Source organism: Camelina sativa, chromosome 12 (genome assembly GCF_030686135.1).
Source record: "Camelina sativa cultivar CO46 ecotype springtype chromosome 12, ASM3068613v1".
NCBI lineage: Eukaryota > Viridiplantae > Streptophyta > Magnoliopsida > Brassicales > Brassicaceae > Camelina > Camelina sativa.
In genome coordinates, this window is record NC_141891.1 from 32,626,486 (window position 1) to 32,650,454 (window position 23,969).

The 23,969-nt window shown below is 42.8% G+C and overlaps 1 non-coding gene and 1 pseudogene across 1 annotated transcript; one reads left to right on the top strand and one right to left on the bottom strand.

Annotated features, from left to right (window-relative positions):
- Positions 1-5,726: 5,726 nt before the first annotated feature.
- LOC147932917 (uncharacterized) lies at positions 5,727-10,644 on the bottom strand (annotated as a pseudogene).
- LOC147932918 (small nucleolar RNA R71) lies at positions 9,534-9,640 on the top strand. The gene has a single exon (XR_015576764.1). It is a non-coding gene; the product is annotated as a small nucleolar RNA R71 (small nucleolar RNA).
- Positions 10,645-23,969: the final 13,325 nt, after the last annotated feature.

A 23,969-nucleotide genomic window follows, 5' to 3' on the forward strand; every position in this document is an offset into this window, starting at 1 on the left:
GCAAAGCCTAAGCGAACCTCGGCCACTGGCGGAGTCGCGTCCAGGAGGACTGGTCGGGAAGCTGCAGCTTCCATCCCTCGGCCGGACCACCAGGATACGATCTCCCACAACGTAGCGTCTTAACGCCGTTCATGTCCTTGTCCGGGGAATAGGACGGTTCGGGGGCGTTACAAGCATGGTATCAGAGCGGTGTTTTCAAACCCGCAGGCACTTGTGCTTTTCAATGTTTTATCGAGTAAATGAGTCGCAAAAAAAAACACACAATTAATTTCCGGTTGTTTGCTTGTCTAGTTTGAGTGTAACCTTAGATTGGATTAGCAACTTACCTACCTGTGTGTGTGTTTAGATGTCTTCAGGTGACTTGGATTGCGGGGACGGTTCAGGAGGGGGATAGCCGAGACATGGGAGTGGTTCTGGAGGAGTGTTGCCAGGACGTGGTGATTTTGGAGATCACAATGGTTATTTATCGACAGAGTCAGAGAGCAGTTGCGACTCAGTTGATCCGGATACTTGGAGTGTGGACGGACTAATAGACGAGGATGATGTGAACCCATCGATTGATTCTGATCCGTCCGAATGCCTGGGAGGATCGGAGGAGATGGAGTTAGATCAAGATGATCAAACTGTGGTATTGGAAATTGGAGAGCCAAGTCGTATCCAAGTCAGGATGGACGCACAAGGGAACTTTCAAACCGTTCCAGTAGGAGATCATAGGGAAGAGGATTCTGAGATTGCCGATAGGTTGCAGCATCTATTGTTGGACCTTGTCGAAGACCAGATTGGTTGTGAAAGTGCGTACGACTAAATGAGGGAACATCCGGAAGTGTACGACTAAATGACAGAAGTCTCGATTTTCTGATCGAAGTGTACCCGACAAGTGGAGTTGATGGTGAGGGAGTGCCACCGGAAGAAACTGTTGGAGTTGGTGGAGACGAAGCGGTACCGGAGGTCGAGGAAGATCAAAACCCAAGTGGTGGAGACTTTAAGATGTTTGAGCCAACACCGGAGGTGGAAGAGAACGTGGAGGTGATCGAGGTATCATCGGATGAAGAGGATCATGTTGAGGTGATCGAGATTTCATCGAGTAATGACGTAGACCTACCGACCTTTGTGGTTGAAGCGAGTAGTAGTCGAGGCAGGATTCCGCGAGACCAGGAGCCCAAAGTTGAAGCAAGAGAGGAGCCGAGAGTGGACGCGAGCCCGAGGAACAGCCCAGATCGAGATGGATCATATCAAGTGGAGCCGAGACCAAGCAGTCCGATTCGAGCCATACCATTTCGAATGGTGTTGCCTGACCAAGAATAATATCCAAGAATCATAGAGATGGGAAGGATCAGTGGAATGGTCGAGCTGAGGAGATTGAACCAACAGTATGCAAGGTTCGAATAGGGAGACTGTAGCACCAAAAGGCCAAGAGCGAGTGACCAAGGAGTACAGTCAGGGGCGTAGCCGGACACTCAGTCCGCGTTTGTGCAGCCAAGAGGACGCCTAAGGTGGAGGGCCAGCGCTCGGAAGAGGGTGACTTATCTAGATCGTGGGCGGTTTAGGAACAGATCCTATTGCAACTTGTGCGAGGGTGTAGGACACCGAACCCAAGATTGTTGGAGGACGTCACTTGGACGTATGATGAATTCGGAGCATGCTGTATGCATCGAGTGTGGGATGCGAGGGAACTTTGCCTATTGTTGTCCAAACCGAGTAGTCCAGGAAGAGGTGGATCCGAGTGATCAAGTTGTGCGTGAGTGTGAGAACGAGCCAGCCCAGAGTGTGCGAGCTGAGAGCGAGCCGAACCAAGTTGGAACTCCATCATCTGCTGCCCCAGCCTCAAACGAGCCTGCCGCGGAACCGCAATCTGACGATCTGTTTAGGTGGTGCATGTGCACTTATGAGGAGTGTAGGAGGCGCCAGAACCAGTGAGAGTGGGGGATAAGGGAAGTTTTCCTTTTGGGGTTTGTGTAAGGGTCGAATAGGTTTCCTTTTGTGTAATCCTCTAGACTTAACCTTAGATATGTTGTTGTCTAGGATTCGAACCTTGTTAGTAGACGGCTAGATGGAGGAAGAACTCATTTATTTTTCCCTTACGGGTGCAAAATATTTGTGTTAATCTCTAGCGCGGTTATCTACTTATTGTGTGTGTTGCTTGCTAATCTTGCTTGTTTAATTGCTTGTTTGATTGCTTAGCATTGTGTAGGTTGGATGGTTAATTAATCGTAATTATCTTGCAAAGGTTTAGCATGATTGATTGAGGATTCACGTAAGCCACCGCGAAGCGCAATCAGACAAGAGAAGAAGATCAAGAGAATTCGACCAAGGAGTGGTGAATTGGATCAGTTAAAGAAAAGAGCTAGAGAGAGTGGTGATGAAAAAGGCAAAGGCAAATGAGATTAAGTAAAGGGCAAAACCAAACAAAGGAGAGAAGTGCAAACCAACCAAAAATTGGCAGAGCAAAATTAAGAAGTGGATTTGATCAAGCGTGATCAAGAGAATGCAAGAAGATAATCCATGATCAAGGAGGATCACGTGAGTATGAAGAAGAGGGTGCAAGAAATTAATGCATGCCAAGGAGGAAGCAAAAGTTATGCTTACATCAAACCAGCAAAGTTTTATCGAACCAAGCGTGATGAAAAGGTAGATAAGGCGTGAGAGACGAACGAAGGTTTGTAGACGAGTACAAACAACAAAGACGAGGAAGTCAATGATTTCTACCATAGACCATTTGATCCAGTTAGGCGATAAAATCAATCAAGGACGTGGAGGTTTGGATTGATAAGATAGAGTCCAAGTAGACTGGAGAAAAAGCAATGAGGAAAGGCGAGGCTTGAGGAGCATATCAAGAAGAAGAGTGAATCAAGGATTCATGAAAAGGAGAGAGTCAAGAACAAGCTGAAGAAAGAGAAGCATGGAGTCAAGGAGTTAAGTGATTAGATGGATTATGGTACACCGAGGAAGCAGCCTAAGTACCTGAAGAAGATCGTATATGGAGACCAGGTGTAAAACTGGTAGTAAGACGAAGACGTAGATGACAAGAAACATCATCATCGCGATAGAGGAGAAGAAGACCTTAGAATTTGAGGACGAATTCTTATGAGGGGGGAGAATGTAATGACCCTCACTAGGGGCAGAAATCCCGAAATAAAAAGTTCGAGGAAATGATCCAGAAAAGACTCAGGAAGAAGAAGAAGGTACAAGAGGAGGAATATTCCAGAAGATGTCCAAGGAAAAATCAACATGTCGAAAGATTGCCGAACCAAGACGGAGAGACCGGAGGGACGATTGGAGCCCTGTGACCGATCGAGTATCAACAACCGAGGTGGAAAACTGCGTATGTGTGTCGGGAACCGAGTATACCGGCGAGTACCGAGAAGCATCGGACGAGTACCAAGAAGTGTCGGACGAGTACCGAGAAGCGTCGGACGAGTACCGAGAAGTATCGGATGAGTACCGAGAAGCATCGGACGAGTACCGAGAAGTGTTGGACCAAGTGTCAAGAAATGTCGACAAAAGCCGAAGAATGCCGAGAGAGGTCGAGAAATGCCGAGAGAGGTCGAGAAATGCCGAGAGAAATCAAGAAATACCGAGAGAAATTGAGAAGTGTCGGTACAGATCAAGAAATGCCGGGAGAAACCACGAAGTGCCGAAGAATGCCAAGAAGTGCCGAGAGAGACGATACGGATCGAGGGAAGACGGACGAGAGCTGAGAAAAACCGCGAAGTGCCAAAGAGTGTCGAGGCAACTGCGGTCGAGGACCGAGTTTTGCCGGACGAGCCGGACAAATGTCGGACGAACCCGGCAAGATTCCAGATTTTGCGGAGGTTGTTGACGGCGCAAAAGAGATTCGTATTTTGCATTAGCCAATGGGAATTCATGCAAATATAAGACTCAATCATTGTGTCCTTGAAAAAACACAAGAGTAGGACATAATCATAATGTTCCTAAGTGATGGCCAATGAGGTTGAGCAATGTGGGAGACAAGTGGGAGATTCTCTTGTGCTTATCAAATCGTGGGAGAAGGGAGAAGAATCTTGGTAGCTTGGGCGCCAAGTGTTCGCCAAAGGGAGAGAGAAGGAGGAGCTAGCTTGTGCATCCCATGCATTGGCGAGTTGCACCGCCCATCTCATCGATTAAAGGGATGCCACCCTTCACATTTTCAAAGTCTTGCTCTCTCTCAAGAAGAGTAAGACATTCTTGAAGCAAGGGAAAGTGCTGTCGAAGTGAGGAGCCGTCGAGGTGAAGTAAGTCGCTGTTGGTGCGAAGGAAAGGAGCTGTCTGATCCGCAGTGCTGTGAAGTCCGGAAATCAATCTGCTAATCGCTGTGAGTTATGCGGTCTTTGTGTGTGTGGTGTGTTAGTTCCTTGATAGATTGTGTGGGGTGCTACACGGGTCCTTTGGGCCGTGTACGTACCTATTGCTTGATGCATTTAGTCTAGGTTCATGATAGAACTAGTTAGATGTTGCATGCGTAAATGGTAGGATTCATGCTAGATTCATGTATAAATGCACATAGAATTATGCTAGGAATCACCATGCATGGTGAGAAGTGATGAGAATTGAACTGCATAATTCATGATGAATTTGATGCATGTTTAGCAATACGGCTTGCTTAAAATTTGGACCAAGGACTTGCATGTTGATTAAAACTAATAGATTTTTGTTGCAATAAGTTCTTGCTTAAAAATCAGATAGATTAGTTGCATGCATGTAGAACAATCTAGGTTGCTTGAATTGTAGTTCTCGCTGCTTGTAGATTGTTGTGTGAATTCTTGCTTGATTTGCTTGCTTGTTTGCTTGACTTCTTGGTTGAATTGTTGTGTGGTAGTACTAACCTCTTAGCGTTTGTTAACCTTTGAGTTATAGTACTTGTCGTAGCTAGTCTCTTGAATTATATGAGTTATTTTTCTTGAGTCGTAGCTAGGATAGAGTGGTCGATCTTCTATTCCAAGAGAGAGAGTTGATTGTCTCACGGGAAGTTTTCGATGACCACTCACGCAGGACAATGTCATGTCTAGTTGGCCGCTAGAATGACCGCTACTTGACGTCGTAGCTTGTTGGGGATCATGCTGTTTACCTGGGTGGTTTCAGCATGGGAAGTGTTGTGGAACGAAACAGATTATTGAAGGGCCCTTAGGTGAAAAGAGTCTAGAGTATGCGAGTAACCCTTGTAGTATTCTAGTCGTCTTTGTCGTTGTGGTTGTAGGTGGAAAGAGTCTAGAATGTGCAAGTAACCCTTGTAGTATTCTTACTTTAGGTCTTCTTTAGTGTCGAGAGAGAGAAGTCTAGGTTGATCGAGTCAAGTCTTGTCTGATCTAACCTTTGCTTGTTGTTGTTGATTGCTTCCGCTAATGCTTTTGTTGCGTAGCTTTGATTGAGTGTGTAGATTTGTTTGATTGCTTGCTTGTTTCCTTGCTTGTTTGGGGTAGATGGGACGGCAAAAAGTAGAATGCATGATTAGGGAAGGGGTACCCAGGCTCAATGAGTAATCTTAAATTACTGATGTTGTAGTTTCTTGTGTGTGTTCATGGAGCTTAGTTGAGAGTGGAGCCAGAACAAACATAGGGTACCGGATAGGGTTGATTGTTGTGTGTAGTTTTTGTAAAACCCTATATATTTTCCAAAATGTATTCTATGAATTTTTCCGACTATATATGCATATTGCTTGATAACTTATTTACAATGTAGTAATTTATTAAGTAATATAATTCGGTTTTTTTTTTGGGGGAAACATGGCAAGTTGCATCCAATACATTGGCCTTGTCCGGGCCAACAAAACGCGCCAGGGCCGCGAGGGTTGCAAAGCCTAAGCAAACCTTGGCTGCGGGCGGAGTCGCATCCAGGGGGACTGGTCGGGAAGCTGCAGCTTCCATCCCTCGGCCGGACCACCAGGATGCAATCTCCCACAACGTAGCGTCTCGGTGCCGTCCGTGTCCTTGTCCGGGGCATAGGACGGTTCGGGGGCATTACATAAGGTGCATCTCAATAGTAGTTGTTGATGTCCTTGAAGAACTTTTTCCTATCATAACCAACCAGATTTGGTGGCTCTATTCCACAAGCAAGATAGTTAACATAATCAGCATACCAAGGACCATTCTCTTCCAACCTCATGACTTCTCCAAGCTTTTTCCAAGACTCATGGCTCTTGTCAAGGAGTTGAATTGCCATTATCTGCTCTTCAGGAAGTGCATCATTGATTGGAATCTCATTGTCAATCCTTAATCTTGATAGATGATCAGCTACTCCATTTTCAATACCCTTCTTGTCTTTAATCTCCAAATCAAACTCTTGAAGTAGCAATATCCATCTCAATAGCTTTGGTTTAGCATCCTTCTTTGCTAAAAGATGTCTCAATGCTAGACGATCAGTGTGCACAACCACTTTTGAACCCACCAAGTTTGACCTGAACTTTTCAAATGCAACGACAATAGCAAGGAGCTCCTTCTCTGTTGTAGCATACTTGACTTAAGCTTCATCCAAGGTCCTACTTGCATAGTATATAACATGAAGCTTCTTATCTTTTCTTTGACCAAGCATTGCTCCAACTGCATAGTCACTAGCATCACACATGATTTCAAATGGCAAATTCCAGTCTGGAGCTTGAACTATTGGAGAACTAACCAACTCTTCCTTTATCTTCTTGAAAGCTTGAAGACACTCGTCATTAAACTCAAATTCAACTTCCTTACACAGCAATTTTGTAAGAGGTCTAGCAATCTTTGAGAAGTCTTTAATGAACCTTCTATAGAATCCGCATGGCCCAAAAAACTTCTTATTCCCTTGACTGAATTTGTTGGTGCTAGATTGGTCATCACATCAATCTTAGCTCTATCAACTTCAATGCCTTTCTCTGAAATATTATGCCCCAACACAATTCTTTCTTTCACCATGAAGTGACACTTCTCCCAATTCAAAACCAAATTTGTTTCCTCACACCTCTTTAAAACCCTGCACAAATTAGAAAGACAACCAGAAAAAGAATCTCCATAGACAGAGAAGTCATCCATGAAAACCTCCACAACATCCTCAATTAGATCAGAAAAAATTGACATCATGCATCTTTGGAAAGTAGCTGGAGCATTACATAATCCAGTTATAGTTCTAGTAGGAATTAACTCATCTTTATCATTCTTAACAATAGTAACTTCTCCTTTCTTTGGCACCACATGTACAGGTGAAACCCATGTACTATCTGATATAGGATATATGATACCAACATCAAGGAGTTTAAGAATCTCTTTCCTCACCACATCTCTTAAGTTAGGGTTTAACCTTCTTTGTGGTTCAATGGAAGTCATTGATTCATCATCTAAATGAATCCTATGCATGCAAAGAGTTTCAGAAATTCCATTAATATCATCAAGTGAATAACCAATAGCTCTCCTATACTTTTTTAATTCACCTAGAAGAGTAACAGTTTCTTGTTCACTAAGTTCTTCATTGATAATGGCAGGACAAGTAGAGTTTTTACCTAGAAAAGCATACCTTAGCCCCTTAGGGAGTGGTTTAAGTTCAATCTTGGGTGCTTTAAGCTCACTCCAATCTTCATTTGAGTCTACTTCAACTGAACACACCAATTGCTCTTTTAACTCAAAGAAGCTTCCATCATCACTAGAAGGTTTGTGAGAGTCAAGAATATTTTCATACCCTTCACTATCTTCCTTTAGTAAACCAAACTCTCCTTGTTTAACTGTCAAGGTGCTTTGGAGCTCATCCTCTATTGCCAATTCCTCCAAAAGCTCATCAGCTAAAGCTTCCATCTTCTCAATGTAGAAAACTTGACCATCAATTGTAGGCTTCCTCATCACTTTGTTGATGTCAAAAGTCAAAGCTTCCTTTCCCATATTCAATTGAATCTTCCCACTCTTCACATCAATCATTGTTCCTGCAGTTCTTAAAAATGGTCTCCCCAAGATGAGTGGATCCTTTGGTTCTTCATCCATTTCAAGCACAACAAAGTAAGTTGGGATCTCAAAATGGCCAATCATCACTGGTAGATCTTCAAGCACTCCTACTGGTGTTCTAACTGATCTATCAGCAAAAATAAGGGTGATCATACACTTCTTGTAGTGGGTGAAATCTAGTCATTTGGCAACTGAGAGAGGCATCAAGCTCACACTAGACCCCAAATCACATAAACAATGGCTAAAAGATAGAGGTCCCAATGTGCAAGGGAGAGTGAAGCTACCAGGTTCTTCAAGCTTCTTTGCTACTACCTTGTTTTGAATGATAGCAATACACTCATGAGTCAAGATAACCATTCTTTGTAGAGCTTTCTTCCTTTCCAAAACTGCATCCTTGAGGAACTTGTTGTATGATGGGTTCAGCAAGAATGCATCAATGATAGGCATTGTAATAGCAACATCCTTCATTTTTGCATCAAACATAGCTCTATACTTGTCCACTTGTTGCTTCTTAAACCTACCAGGAAATGGCAATCTTGGTTCATAGGGTGGAGGCACAAATAAAGTTTCTTTGGCAACACCTTTACTTTTCTTGAAAACTTCATCGATGGTCTTATCTTGCTTTGGTTCCTCAACCACTTTACTCTCCCCTTTGTCAACCACAACTTCTTCAGCTTCTATGTCTTTACCCAAATCTTTCAATATCAACTCAACATCATCCTCAATCTCAACCACTACCTCCCCTCCTTTAGGCTCAATGTCCCTATTGAGCTCATTAGTAGGTAGGTGCTTACCACTTCTCAACATTATAGCATTGATGAACTCCTTTGGTTTTGGTTCAGGTTTTCCTGGTAATGAACCCATTCGTCTTGTAGAAGAGGAGGAAGCTTGTCCATGGACATGTGTTTGAAACCTCTCAATCTTAGCATTTAACTCACCATAGACATTCTCAACCTTGTTGTGCATGACTTTCATTTGTGTGGCAAGTTCAATGTCACTTCTTCCTTGTCCTTCTAGGTGTTGTCTAAGTAGAGCATTTGTGTCATCTACTTGACCTTGAGGATGTGGTGCATTCATTTGTTGCTGAGGGTGGGAATAGGTTTGAGGCTTGGCTTGGTAGTTCCCTTGAGGCTTAGGCTGGTAGTTGGATTGGGAAGGAAAACCAGGTGGTTTTGTGGTGGATAAGACTGATCTTGTGGGTTCTCCACATTGGTACTGCGGTAAGAGAGGTTAGGGTGGTCGCGGTAATTGGGATTGAACTTGTTATACCCTTGTCCACCTACATAGTTGACCTCTTCTTGTCCTTCAACACAAGCTTCCATACCTTCTTGATACCCTTGATAGACATCACTCTCTGTAACAAAGTGGACTGGCTTTTGATTGGCAAGAATCATCTTATCCATCTTGTCATTCAATGCTTTGATCTCCTTGCGGTGCTGCTCATTCATATCAGAATGATCTCTTGGAGTTCTATCATAATCCTCCCCATAGTTACCATCACTTTGAGCAAGATTCTCCACCAAAGTCAGACCAACATCAACATCTTGGCCAAGAAAGTTACCATTACTTGATGTGTCAAGCAACATCCTTATCTTTGGTAGCACCCCTCTGTATAATGTGCTGAGAAGAGACTCCTTGGAGAAACCATGATGAGGACATTGCATAGTATAGCCCTTGAACCTCTCCCATGCTTCACAAAAACTCTCATTTCCCTTTTAAGCTAAGCTTGATATTTCATTTCTTAACCTTGTTGTTCTTGTAGTAGAGAAAAACTTGGATAGGAAAGCTCTCTTGCATTGATCCCAAGAGGTGATTGATCCCACTGGTAGGTTCTTCTCCCATGTCCTAGCTCTATCTCCAAGAGAAAACGGAAAGAAGCGGAGTTTGAATGCATCTTCCGAGATACCATTGATTTTTACTGTCCCACACATCATATCAAACTGATCCAAGTAGTCAAGAGGGTCTTCCATAGGAAAACCATGAAACTTTGAGCTCTGCACCATGTTGGTAAGATTTGACTTGATCTCATAGTTATTGTTCTCAACAGGAGGAGCTCTAATTCGCATGCGGTTCCCATGAATGTTTGGTTGATCAAAAGTTCCAATGACTCTTGGTTGTCTTGGAGGATGGAGAGGAGCTTGGTCATTTCCATTATGACCAGCAGCAGGAGGAGGGTTGTTCTCCATAGCTTGGCGGGCTAATCGGCGGTTCTCTCAACACGCTCAACTAAATTGGTTTGGCCTTGACTTCTCAAGTTCATACACCTTGCAAAAGAGAATTCAAAACACCAAAGCAAACCAAGTAAGTAACAATGTAAAGTAAATAAATAGGCTCAAGCAAAAATGAAATCCTAATTGTCAAACTGAATGCAAATGGGCAACGACGCCAAATTGATGTAGTACTTTTCTATCAATTAAATTATCAATCCACAATTTGCATTAATCAACTCACTAAGAATACACAAAGATGCTTAATCTATTCTTAAACAGGAAAAGGTTCTTTTGTAACAATCTTAACTTAGAAACTGATTCAAAGAAAGAAATCAAGACAATTCAAACAATGCAAACTCAAAGAAACAGAACACAACTAGCAACAAACTTTAAATCAAGATTAAATAAGTGAACCTTGGGCAAGGTAAATGACTTGGGAGATAGCTAACCAATCCTAGATGTCTAAGCAACAATCAAGAACAATCCTATGGCTAAGAACACTTATGCAAATCAATCCATTTCCATGATAGAGATTCCTATGCTAATCAAGTGATAATCAACAACTTCCAAAGGCAATCACAAGGCAAGCATGCATTAAGAACAAGTCTAGATACCACAAAGCACCCTAATCATCAATTTCCACTGGCTAGGAATGCAAAGCTCTTATTAATTTGGTTCAGGAATTTTATCAAACACCTTATGGGCATGGAAATCCTAATGTCTAGATTCAAGCATGATCAAGGCTATCTAGCATTATTAACACTAATCAAGATAGGAAAAACATAAATAAAGCCTTAGACATCAAAGATCAATCATCTATATCCCTCATCTACCTAGCCCAAAGTTCTAAGGATCTACTCACTCATCATCATGATCACACAAAGGAAAGAGTTTGATCTTTGTGAAATCATAACAAGAGATTATAGATTTAAGAGATTTGAAGAAGAAATTGCTATTAAAAACTTAGAAGCACTCAATCATTCAACAAACCAAGAGTAAACAACTTTAAGAGCCCTAAAAAGCTGCTAAATAAAAGATAAGTCTCCCATTAATAGAGTTAGAGTATTTATAGGAAAATAGAAGGGAACCCGGTTCAACCCAAAAAAACTGGGTCAAACCCGGTTTAGAACTAAAACAAGTGTGGTGTTGGCTCCAGCGGCCATGGCTTGGCCGATTGGTGAAGTCGTGTGGTTCCATCGGCCATGGATCGGCCGATTGAGACAGCCGCTGATGGTGGCGATCAAGTGCATCTCCTCTTCCATCAGTTGGTATTTGGCTGCTGGTGGTCACCGTTTGCTTCACTCGGCCACCGTTTGGCCGGTGGTCTTGGCCGCTGATGGTGGCGATCAAGTGCCTCTTCTCCACTTCACTCTTCTTTGCTTCTTTGCATCAAAACAAGTCCAAATGCTTCAAATGTGATGATATTACTCCAAGAACCTGAGAGGTAGCACGCTTGATGCATATACTCCTAAAACAACCTAAAATGACAAGGTTATGCAACAAAACTAACCAAAAACAAGGCTTAAAACCCAACAAAAACACAAGATATCAGAACTTGATGCGAAAATGGATGAATAGATGAGAGTGGTTGTCAGAGCATTAGGTTAGATTACATGAGACAACGAAAACAGGAAGAGAGATCGAAGTAACCAGTTCTTGAGGGATATATTTGTTTTGGACATGAGGAAATTATACTTTTTGTTAGATATTTATATAAGCCTATTAGCCTCTCTTTCATTAGTGAAAAGAAGATAAACATCCATATATTAGGCTTTTAAGAATAATGAATCTCTTACCTTTTGGTTTTATAATTTCTATTTAGTAATTTCCCACATACAATGCATCTAATTTATGGAAAGTTCTTTTTAAAAATTGAAGTGATGTTGTATGCAATCACATTGACATTATTCTCACTAACACATTAGTCAATATAAGATAATAAATTCATTAGTTAGATCTTATAATATATTTTTTATAAGGTTTATAATAGGTCAGTTTTAGCATGTATTCTATGACAAGTTATTTTTACACTTTAAAATGATGTTGTATGTAATAATATTAGTCTTTCTCTCATTAGTCAAAATAAGAAAAGAAATCCATCACTTGGGCAAATAAAGGAAAGATATCTTCGCACTTTGAGGATAACTTTTAAGTGATGTTGTATGAAATTAGATTAAACATTACTCTCTCTCTCTCTCTCTCTCTCTCTCTCTCTCTCTATCTCTCTCTCTCTCATTAGTTAAAACAAGATAAGAAATCCATTAGAGGAAATATATCTTTACACATTGAGTATAAAGTTGTATGCAATAAAATTAAACATAAGTATCTCTTTCATAAATCAAAATAAGATAAGAAATCCATTAATTAGGCTTCTAAAGGGAATATAATTTTTTGATTTTAGTATTTTTACTAGCTATTTTGATAAGGGGAGCGGAAGCAAGAAGAGGCGGAGGTGCTCTGTTTTGAAGGTGACAAAACAGAGTAAGGCTCGGACGATGGAGAGAAGCGATGGAACGGAGATTATGAAAGGGATAAAGTCGATATCGAACCTAGGGGTTTGAGATCGACTAGTTTGCAAGTCCTCCTTGGGCTTCGAGAAAACAAAGCTCTTTTGGGTAGTTAAGACTACCTCTTTTTTTTGGTTTTTATTGATGCAAAATATGAATTAATATACAATGCTGCTACAAACTCTATTTATAGAGACGCAGGAAAAATGAAATAAAACCCTAGCTTAGCGTTTGACAAAACCATGCAGTAAAACAAAACCGACTCAACCCCAACATGTCTTGATGGCCAAGAAAGCTCATGACGAGGCCAATCAAGAGAACGCAGTACGCTGCATCAGGTCCCTCAAGGTGGAGAAGGACTGGACCTCGAGTCCAACTCGTCATTGTCACCACGATAAGGTGATAAGTGCTTCACATTAAATACATTGGAGGTGCGCATATGCGGAGGAAGATGAACACGGTACGCACTGGCATTGATACACTCCAAAACTTCAATGGGACCAATCTTTCGTGAAGTCAGCTTGTTATATTACCGTAGAGACAAACGCTCCTTAGTCAAATAAACCCAAACCAAATCACGCGGTTGAAACTCCAGAACACGACGTTTAACATTGGCAGCAGCTTTATATTTGGCAGAAGACTCCTCAAGACGGGAACGTGCGTTAGTGTGCAACTCCTTAAGGTCTTCCACTAAGTCGATGGCTTGAACATGAAAGTGAGACTTGTCTGGAAGGGTAGTAAGATCGAGAGGGCCAAGGGGAACAACACCATATACCACCTTAAACGGACTGAAACCCAGGCTTCGGTTGAATGCATGGTTGTGGGCGAACTCAGCCTGACACAACTTGGTATCCCAACTCTTGATATTATCACCCACTAAGCAACGGAGGAGATTACCAAGAGCACGGTTCGTGACTTCCGTTTGGCCATCCGACTGGGGATGATTCGCCGAACTCATGTCCAAAATAGTATGCAACAATTTCCACAAAGACCTCCAAAAATGACTCAAAAAGCGTGTATCACGATCCGATACGATAGACTACAGCAAACCATGGAGACGGTAAGTCTCACGAAAAAAACAAGGTGGATACATTAACCGTTTCTGACGTCTTCTAGCATGGGATTAAATGGGCCATTTTAGAAAAACGATCAACCACTACAAAAATAGAGTCGCGCCCACGTTGTGTCTGAGGAAGAACCAAGATGAAGTCCATACTAATGACAGACCAAGGTTGGGTGGGGATAGGTAACGGTAAGTATAATCCTGCATTAGAAGCCTTCCCTTTGGCTTGGTGACAAACCCGACAACGTTTGACATACCGTTCCACATCACGACGCATCGATGGCCAAAAGTACGACGTGGTGACGAGCTGTAAGGTTCTATCACGACCGACATTACCTTCAGAATGGAGCTCTTGAATAATCTGAAGACGCAAACTGCATTCGGGAACACAAATGTGGAGACCTTTGAAAAGAAATCCCTCATAAAGAAAATAGTCATCCGTCAAACCATTCTGCACGTCATCAAAAACAGAAGCGAAGAACGTATCTGTCTTGTACAAGTCCGCAAAAGCAGCAAATCTCGGTACAAAAACGTGAACGGTGGCAAGCAGCGCATGCCATCGACTCAATGCATCAGCCACACGGTTTGTCTTCCCCGATTGATGGCGGATAGAGAAAGTAAACTGTTGGAGGAATGCAATCCAAGAGGCATGACAAGCGGACACTTTGGCCTGGCTATCAAGATGCCGCAAAGCATCATGGTCTGTGAATAAAACAAAATCTCGGTGCACCAAGTAATACCGCCAATGTTTAATGGCCTGGATAGTCACATAGAACTCAATGTCATAAGTACTATAACGAACATGAGCTCCTGACAACTTCTCACTATAGAACGCAATAGGACGTCCTTGCTGGCTAAGAACAGCTCCAATTCCAAGCTTAGACGCATCACAGTGGAGTTCAAACGTCAGCTCAAAATAAGGAAGAACAAGGATTGGCGCCGTAGTAAGCTTCACTTTAATCGTTTCAAATGCAGTTGTGGCCTTGCCGGTCCAATTGAATCGGCCGTCTTTCATACAATCAGTGATTGGAGCCATGATAGAGCTAAAATGGGACACAAAACGACGATAAAAAGAAGCCAACCGTGAAAACTGCGTACTTCTATCACAGTCCGCATAACTGGCCATGAACGAATAGCCTCAATTTTTGCCACATCCATAGACAACCCCTGATCTGAGATGACATAGCCCAAAAAATTTATTGAAGTAGAACCAAATTCACACTTATGTTTTGCAGCAAACAACTTCTCTTTACGCAAGACAAGGAGCACCTCTCGGAGATGGACCAAATTTTCAGACAAAGAGGAGCTAAAGATGAGGATGTTGTCGAAGTAGACCACCACAAATTTACCGATGAAGGGATGCAACTCTTGATTCATGACGCGCATAAAAGTACTTGGCGCATTGGACAAACCAAACGGCATAACCAACCACTCAAACAGGCCTTCTCTTGTCTTGAGTGCCGTCTTCCACTCATCTCCGGGATGAATACGAATCTGATGGTAGCCGCTTTTCAAATCAATCTTCGCGAAAAGAGAAGCTTTACCGATCTGGTCTTGGAGGTCGTTTAATCGCGGAATGGGGAAGCGATATCAAACGATAATCTTGTTAATACCGCGGCTGTCCACACACATGCGCCATGTGCCATCTTTCTTAGGGATTAGCAAGGCTGGAATAGCACAAGGGCTCAAACTTTCTCGAATATGACCTTTTTGGAGTAAGTCTTCGACTTGCCGGTGAAGTTCTTCATGTTCTTGAGGACTCATGCGGTAGTGAGGTCTGTTTGGGAGTGTCGACCCCGGAGCCAAGTCAATTTGATGCTGAATATCTAGCAGTGGAGGCAATCGAAGAGGTAATTCTTCAGGAAACACCTCATGAAATTCCCGTAGAACCACATCAAAAGCGGAGGACGTGGTACCAGATAGGCAAGGAACAGGAACGTGTGTTGCAAGCAAAGCCAAGGCAAAACCTTCGCTACGAAACTCCTTTGCGAAATCTGTAGGAGAGCACAACAGCGCTTGTGTAGACTGACGTGTCGGGTGGGAACAAGAGGAAATTGCAGAGGAGTAAGCTCTCGATGCAGACGAGAGTCCGTACTTGGTGGCGAAAGTCTTGGTTCACGTGATGGTAGGAGAACAATGTTGTGGGTTTCCCAAATGAATTGATAAGTGTTCTTAACACCATCATGTGTGATTTTTCTATCGTATTCCCAAGGCCTCCCTAAATTAAGGTGGTAAATATCCATAGCAGCGACATCAAAGTACATGCGATCTTTATAGAAATCACCAATGGAGAATGGTACGAAGGATCGATGAGAGATGCAAACCAATCTCTCATGCGATCTTTATAGAACAACTTCTCTTTAGAAATCACCAAATTCACACTTATGTTTTGCAGCAAACAACTTCTCTTTACGCAAGACAAGGAGCACCTCTCGGAGATGGACCAAATTTTCAGACAAAGAGGAGCTAAAGATGAGGATGTTGTCGAAGTAGACCACCACAAATTTACCGATGAAGGGATGCAACTCTTGATTCATGACGCGCATAAAAGTACTTGGCGCATTGGACAAACCAAACGGCATAACCAACCACTCAAACAGGCCTTCTCTTGTCTTGAGTGCCGTCTTCCACTCATCTCCGGGATGAATACGAATCTGATGGTAGCCGCTTTTCAAATCAATCTTCGCGAAAAGAGAAGCTTTACCGATCTGGTCTTGGAGGTCGTTTAATCGCGGAATGGGGAAGCGATATCAAACGATAATCTTGTTAATACCGCGGCTGTCCACACACATGCGCCATGTGCCATCTTTCTTAGGGATTAGCAAGGCTGGAATAGCACAAGGGCTCAAACTTTCTCGAATATGACCTTTTTGGAGTAAGTCTTCGACTTGCCGGTGAAGTTCTTCATGTTCTTGAGGACTCATGCGGTAGTGAGGTCTGTTTGGGAGTGTCGACCCCGGAGCCAAGTCAATTTGATGCTGAATATCTAGCAGTGGAGGCAATCGAAGAGGTAATTCTTCAGGAAACACCTCATGAAATTCCCGTAGAACCACATCAAAAGCGGAGGACGTGGTACCAGATAGGCAAGGAACAGGAACGTGTGTTGCAAGCAAAGCCAAGGCAAAACCTTCGCTACGAAACTCCTTTGCGAAATCTGTAGGAGAGCACAACAGCGCTTGTGTAGACTGACGTGTCGGGTGGGAACAAGAGGAAATTGCAGAGGAGTAAGCTCTCGATGCAGACGAGAGTCCGTACTTGGTGGCGAAAGTCTTGGTTCACGTGATGGTAGGAGAACAATGTTGTGGGTTTCCCAAATGAATTGATAAGTGTTCTTAACACCATCATGTGTGATTTTTCTATCGTATTCCCAAGGCCTCCCTAAATTAAGGTGGTAAATATCCATAGCAGCGACATCAAAGTACATGCGATCTTTATAGAAATCACCAATGGAGAATGGTACGAAGGATCGATGAGAGATGCAAACCAATCTCTCATGCGATCAAAGTACATGCGATCTTTATAGAAATCACCATGTCATCGAGTAAGGTGTGGGATGTAATTCCAAAGGCAAACCAAGCTTGTGGACCGCTGATTCTGCAATGACGTTACGACAATTGTCTGAATCGATGATGAACGTACAAATACAATCACGGATCATACAGGTAGAACAAAAGATATTTGTGTGCAGCCAATGCTCTTCACGTTGTTGAGGCGTTAAACAGACGTAGTGAGAAACCAGTGAGCGCCCCACATCCCCTATAGTAAGGTGAATGTCGTCTTGTTGTCCTAACTCGTCGTCGTCAGTCTCGCCATCATCGCCAGTATGTCCAGTGTTGGTTTCTTCAGCAAGTAAACCTCGTCGATTCTGGTTAGGACACGCCGTTTGCTGATGACCTGGCTCACCACACGAGAAACAGCGCAGGGCGTTTCTAGCAGAACGATGCAACCCTTGTTCCTCAGTGGTGCCATGCTGCTCTGTTTTAGCCGGTTCCAAAACATCACGAGAATGGACTGAAATCGGAGGGGATTGCTGATCAAGACTCCGACCCCGTGAACTCGAAGGAGTCCAAGCCATGTAGCGTGTTTGCTGCTCAAAAGAGGCTGCACGTCGGTGAGCTTCCGCAATCGTTGTGGGGTCAAACTAGGACAAGGAATTTTGAAGTGGAGGTCGCAGTCCACCAATGAAGCGAGACACCAGCTACATCTGACTATCTGCGATATTGTTGCATGTCAAGAGTAAATAAAACTCTTCAGCATTTTCATCCACAGAACGAGATCCTTGCCTCAAATTTTGTAATTTGTTATACATTGTCGTATTGTAATTATAAGGAAGAAAGGTGTCCTTGAGCTTCTTTTTTAACTTCTCCCACGAACGTATCCGTGTCTTGTTTGCGCGAGCACGTGTTGTTTTTGTCTGACTCCACCATGACGCCGCGTGACCACGAAATTTTGTTGCGACCAAGGCAACTTTACGCTCACCAGGTACTCCTTTAAAATCTAGAATCTCCTCAACAGATACAATCGAGTCCAGCAAGGAGTCTCCACGAATACCACCATGAAACTCGGGAATATCAACACGAAAACTCGATTCCCAACGTGTGTCTTGAGGGAACTCATGTTGTCATGCGTTGATCTGATCACGCCGTTGTTGGTTGAGGCCAACGACATCGAGTGGTTGTTGTTGTCCTTGGGGTTGCTCGATGACAACAGCTGCAGCAGGGGGTTCTCTGTTACCAAGGTGTTGTATCAATGTTTGATTCAACTCGGCAAAAGAGTTTTGCATCATTGTTTGGAAATCCGCTTGTGACGTTAAGAGGGCATCACGAAACTCAGCCCAATTGATGGTCGGATTGGCTTGTGGTTCTGGTTTAGGAGGCATGATTGGACAGAAATTCAACGCCAGGAACGACGAGAATATGATACCAACTGATAAGGGGAGCGGAAGCAAGAAGAGGCGGAGGTGCTCTGTTTTGAAGGTGACAAAACAGAGTAAGGCTCGGACGGTGGAGAGAAGCGATGGAACGAAGATTATGAAAGGGATTAAGTCGATATCGAACCTAGGGGTTTGAGATCGAATGGTTTGCAAGTCCTCCTTGCACGGCTTTGAGAAAATAAAGCTCTTTTTGGTAGTTAAGACTACCTCTTTTTTTCGTTTTTATTGATGCAAAATATGAATGAATATACAATGCTGCTACGAACTCTATTTATAGAGACGCACGAAAAACAAAATAAAACACTAGCTTAATGTTTGACAAAACCATGCAGTAAACCAAAACCGACTCAAATTCAACATGTCTTGATGGCCAAGAAAACTCATGACGAGGCCCATCAAGAGAACGCAGTACGCTGCATCATATTTTCTTGCATTATGTGTATATTTTACAAAGATATCTTTACACTATGAAGTTTTTTTTTTGAAATTATATGATTTGTTTTCAGTTTAGCCTATTTACTTCAATCAAATGATAAAATAATCTCATAAAGAGTTTTTCTTGAGCTTTAAGAATCATGAAATATTTACTAGAAGGGAAGAAAGGAAAAAAAATTATATCTAAAAGAATTTCTACTTCAGGATAATGATGAGTATAACATACATAAAGTGTGCAATAACAAACAATAAGTAATTTGCTTCATTAATGATTGGATTTAGAAGATACAAAAAGTATGGCCAGGAGGCTTTATAGACTTGTTCACCAACCCTATATATCACCACCTGATCTTTTCTTGTGTTTTGTTATCAGTTTCAACAATCATTTCCCCAAAGGTTACCCATTCTGAAACTACTCCAGCATAAGCAAGCTTAATTGGAGAGTTCTCTCAGAACATTTGACTGAAAAGACAAGTTCACTTTAGTGACGTAGGTGGCCAAATCAATTATGGTAAACCTCTCCATTAACCGGGGTGTCACAATTCACTCCACTAACAAATTGCAACGTCCTTATTGCGCACCAAGACCGTCGTCCTTGACGGTGTGAACCCTCTTAATTTCACACTCGTCTGTGTTTGACTCTGATACCGTTTGTAACGCCTCAGACAACCACCTCTTAATGGGTCCATGTCCACTCCTAGCACATAGGACCACCTCATTTAGCAAACCCTATGTCGATTCCTTGTCTATGACCCCACCCATATCCAATGACCAGTTGGCTACGTCCAGATTGTTTTAAAGACTTGTTTACCAACCATACAAATCACCAAATGATCATTCCCTCTGTTTTGTCTTCACTCGCAACATTTCGAGAATAATTTCTTGTAAGGTCACCCAAGCTGAAACTACTCCAGCATAAACAGGCTTAATTGGAAAGTTCTCTTAAGACCTTTGACCGAAAAGATAAGTGTCAGGGTGTCACAAACCCTCACAATGAACACATATAAGAATACCAAACTTAAATATATATATATATATTTGTGATTTGGTTTGCATGTCGGGTTTTATTCATTTAGTCTGATGGTAAGTTGAGATAGATATGATATGCCTCATCAAGATGTTTTCTAACACACGAGAAGAGTTCTACAAGAAAAGAAAACATGTTTTCTATTAGAGGGAATATTAAGGTTATATTGGGCTTGTTATTATGTCTTATTTATATCAATGACAGTTTATGTAAACTTAGTGTAACATCCCAAATCCAATTTTGGGTGGGTGTCGATCTACACCAAGGAGCGTGTCGATCGACACCACTAAATTGGTGGTTGTTTGATTTGTTTCAAAAATTGATCGGTTTAGCTTGGTTTTATTTGGAAACCCTAAGTCTCGTTCTAAAAGGCACAAGCAGCCTATATCTGAAGGGGGTGGTGTTTGTCGTTTCGAAAAGAGAGAGAAAGAGGGAGAGAGATTGTGAGTTTCATCCTAAGAGCAAAGGGAGTCTTGAGGAGGGTTAAGAGAAGCAGAGTGATTGGTTTTGGGGACTATTGGTGGTTCTAGAGGAGAGAAGGAGAGAGAGTTGTGGTACTCTCATTTGGAAGGGAGGAGAAATAAGATCCATCCTCTTCATGTGTAAGGAGAAGGATTTGAGCTTGTTGGTGGATTGGGAGAGACAGGGAGGCTTTCTCATGGCTGTTATCCAGGTAAGTTGTGTTGTTTTAGTGTTAGATCGATTAGAGAATCGGTAGTTGTAGCGGGATAGGGATTCGCAACGAGAACGAGCTTGAGGGGAGGTTTGGACCTTGATTTCTGGGTTTGTGTCGTTCGACAACATTGTGGTGTCGGTCGACACCAACACCTGCAGATGGACTGCGCGGACTAGTCCGAGATGGCTATTTTGGGGCAACATTTGGAGAATGAAACGAAGTTCGATTCAGCTGAAATTTGGTGGGGATCTTCGTGATGCTCTAAGCTTTGTATTCAACTGTGGGTTTTTGAAATGAACGGTTGGTTTGTGTTTTAATCAAGTGTTTGTATTGTGGTCTAGCATAGATGGTTTCGTGGTAAGGTTGGGGTGTGGAGCGACACTAATGTGGTGTCGGTCAACACCAGCATGTTTTTGTGTGTTTGGGTCCTAGGAAGACAGCTGGAGTTAGGTTTGGATGAGGAGAAATCGACGGAAGTGATCGTAAGTGGTGTGTTGTGTGAACGATCTACACCAGGTGGAGGTTCAGATCGACACTTGAGGAGTTGTTAATGAATCAGAGTGTTCATGGGGAAGTGTTGTTCGTGGCTCGATATAATTAAATGTTCCAGCCCACCTCCTTTGTTACTCAGTCGCTAGGGATGGTTGTTTGTGCGACGCAGTAACTACATGAGGAGGGTTTGGTGTATTTGTGGAATTCTTGTAAGGAACAATTTCTACTCCGGTTGTCTCGTCAGAATTATGGGGCTCCGATGAGATCGTTTCCCGTGGATCATGTGTGAGGATTGGGTATACGGGTGCGGTCATTTCACTTCGAAACCCTAGAGCTAATTATGTAGATATAGGATTGTAATGTTTATGAATGAAAACGAAGTTAGTTCAATACCTAATTCTACATGGTATCAGAGTAGTCGATCATGTGAATATAAATTTCTAAGGGTTAGGGTTTTATAGATTTCTCTTGTTGACGTTGTCTCTAGATCTGTTTGGTGGTGAGGTTCTCCGTCGGGTTTGTCGCGGAGATTTCTTTGCTTCATATGATGGATCATTTAGATTCTTTGAAAGAGGGTGTGTACTCTCTATATGTGAGACGTGTTTCTCAGCTTATTCTCTACAAAGTTCTGTCGATGTTTCTATGAGTAAAGGAAAGTCCAAAAGTCGAGAGCAAAAAATACCTGGAACGTGAGTCTATTGGGTGGAGGTAACCTTCGTAGATCGGTCGGAGGAGGTGCGGGCCGTGGAGACATTTGTACAGGAGTTCTTGACTGATGGTTGTTCGAGACTTAAGGACGAATCTATCTTGGTGGGGGAGAATTGTAACATCTGCGAACCACATAGTCGGTTTTGGAGGTGGGTGTCGATCGACACCATTAATTTCCGGTTCGACCGGGTTGATTATAATTATCGTTTTGGTTTGGTTTCATACAATTAGGAATCCCTAACCGACATATTGAAGGCAAAACTCGACCAAGGTCGTGGGAAAAAGGTTGTTTTGCCGTTACCAGAGAGAAAATAGTAGGAGAAAAGAGGGGGCTAGAGTGTTTAAAAGTTTTGGGAGATTATTGGCTTGGTTTGGGAGATCTGATCATGTGGAGTGGAGATCTTGTGCTAAGAACAAAGGAGAATCCTTCTAAGGGTTGGATTCGTCATTTTTGGTTCAGAACTTTCTGCAAAAGAGGTGAGTGCATGACAATGGCTGATCTAAGCCTCCTAATCCATTGTTTGCTTTTTTTTTTGTGGCTGTTTGTGTTGTGTTCTTGTATGCTTTTGGTTGGTTTCTAATTCCCATGAGTTTCAAGGACATTTGGATGAGTTTCAGACGATTTGGAGGAATTGGAAAACAGATCTTCGACTTTCGGCTTCGAGCATAACATGTTTATGGAGTCGGTGTCGATTGACACCACGTCGGTGTTGGTCGACACAAAGACGTTGACGGCGCGGACATTTGGCGAGTGTTGATGCTATCGTTTCCAGGTCGAGGAAGGGTGTCGGTCGACACCAAGGAGGAATGTCGATCAACACTGAGAGGCAGTTTCGGTCGACACCAAGTGATGTGACCGAGGGTCGCGGATGCGGAACGGTCGGAGGAAGCGTCTTTGGACAGAATGAGGTGCGCAAAACTTTCATCAAACAAGGTTTGAGATTTTGAAACTAGAGATGATTCAAACGAGAGAAACGGAGTTTGACGAGATTCCAACGAGCCATTTGAGAGAACATTCGTGAAGCCTCTATCAGGTCGGACGGTTGCGATACGGACGGACGGATGGATCGGCTTTCGGATGGATGCGATAAGAAGCGATGGTGATTTCGAGATGAAATGAAACGATGAAAGAGGAGATGGATTGAATGACGACACAAGAGGTTTGGCTCTCCTCTTGATACAGTCGCTAACTAACAACGAACCCGGTTCGAGGTTAGCTAGGGATCTTTCCTTAGCCAATCCCGGATTGAACTAATGAAAGGAAGGAGACAAGATCAAAGAATCTCTCTTTGAGAAAAGTTTTATTTTCATTCAAGTCTAAAGAACTACAAGAGAGCTAAGAGGGGTTTAAATAGCTAGGTTAAGGAAGGGGCTTAAGAACACGTGGACTCATCTTGGTCCGCACTTCATCCTTTGACGTGTTCTCTTTGCAAATAGAACACATCGCCTCCTTTGACTAACAAGCTTAGCCACAAAACACTCTCAACGTTCAAAAGAGAATATTCCAAGTTCAAATTAAACCAAAAACAAAAGGAAAGAAATATAACCGCCTTTTGCCTTAACGCGGGAAGTGACATGACCTTAGATGTTTTGCACTAGGCTCCTTGCCTCTTTAAAACCCCCTTCGGTAAACCCAATGGGAAAAACCTGGAGTGAGTAAAAAGAGTATAATTCCTCACCTTAGTGACTTTGTTTGCCTTCACTCTTGGATAAGAGTGAAGGCCACGCGAACTGAACTTTCAAGCTCTTCATTGCCCGAGTGTTGTTGCATGAACGACCGTACGAAGAGGTTGATCCACTGCTTGGTCACCTTTGCTGAGCTCCTTGATCGAGTCGTCGCTCCCGGGAGAACTATTGGTGCCTTGGCCGTGTCGGGCGCTTGAGTCTTGGCCGCGTCTGGTGCGTCTTGGTCAGGCATCTCGGTCGCGTCCAGCGTGTCTTGGTCGGCTTCCTGTCTGGTGCTCACATCATTCCCTCCCTCTTGAAAAGGTTTTGTCCCAAAAACATCTTCATCGTCACCTACATC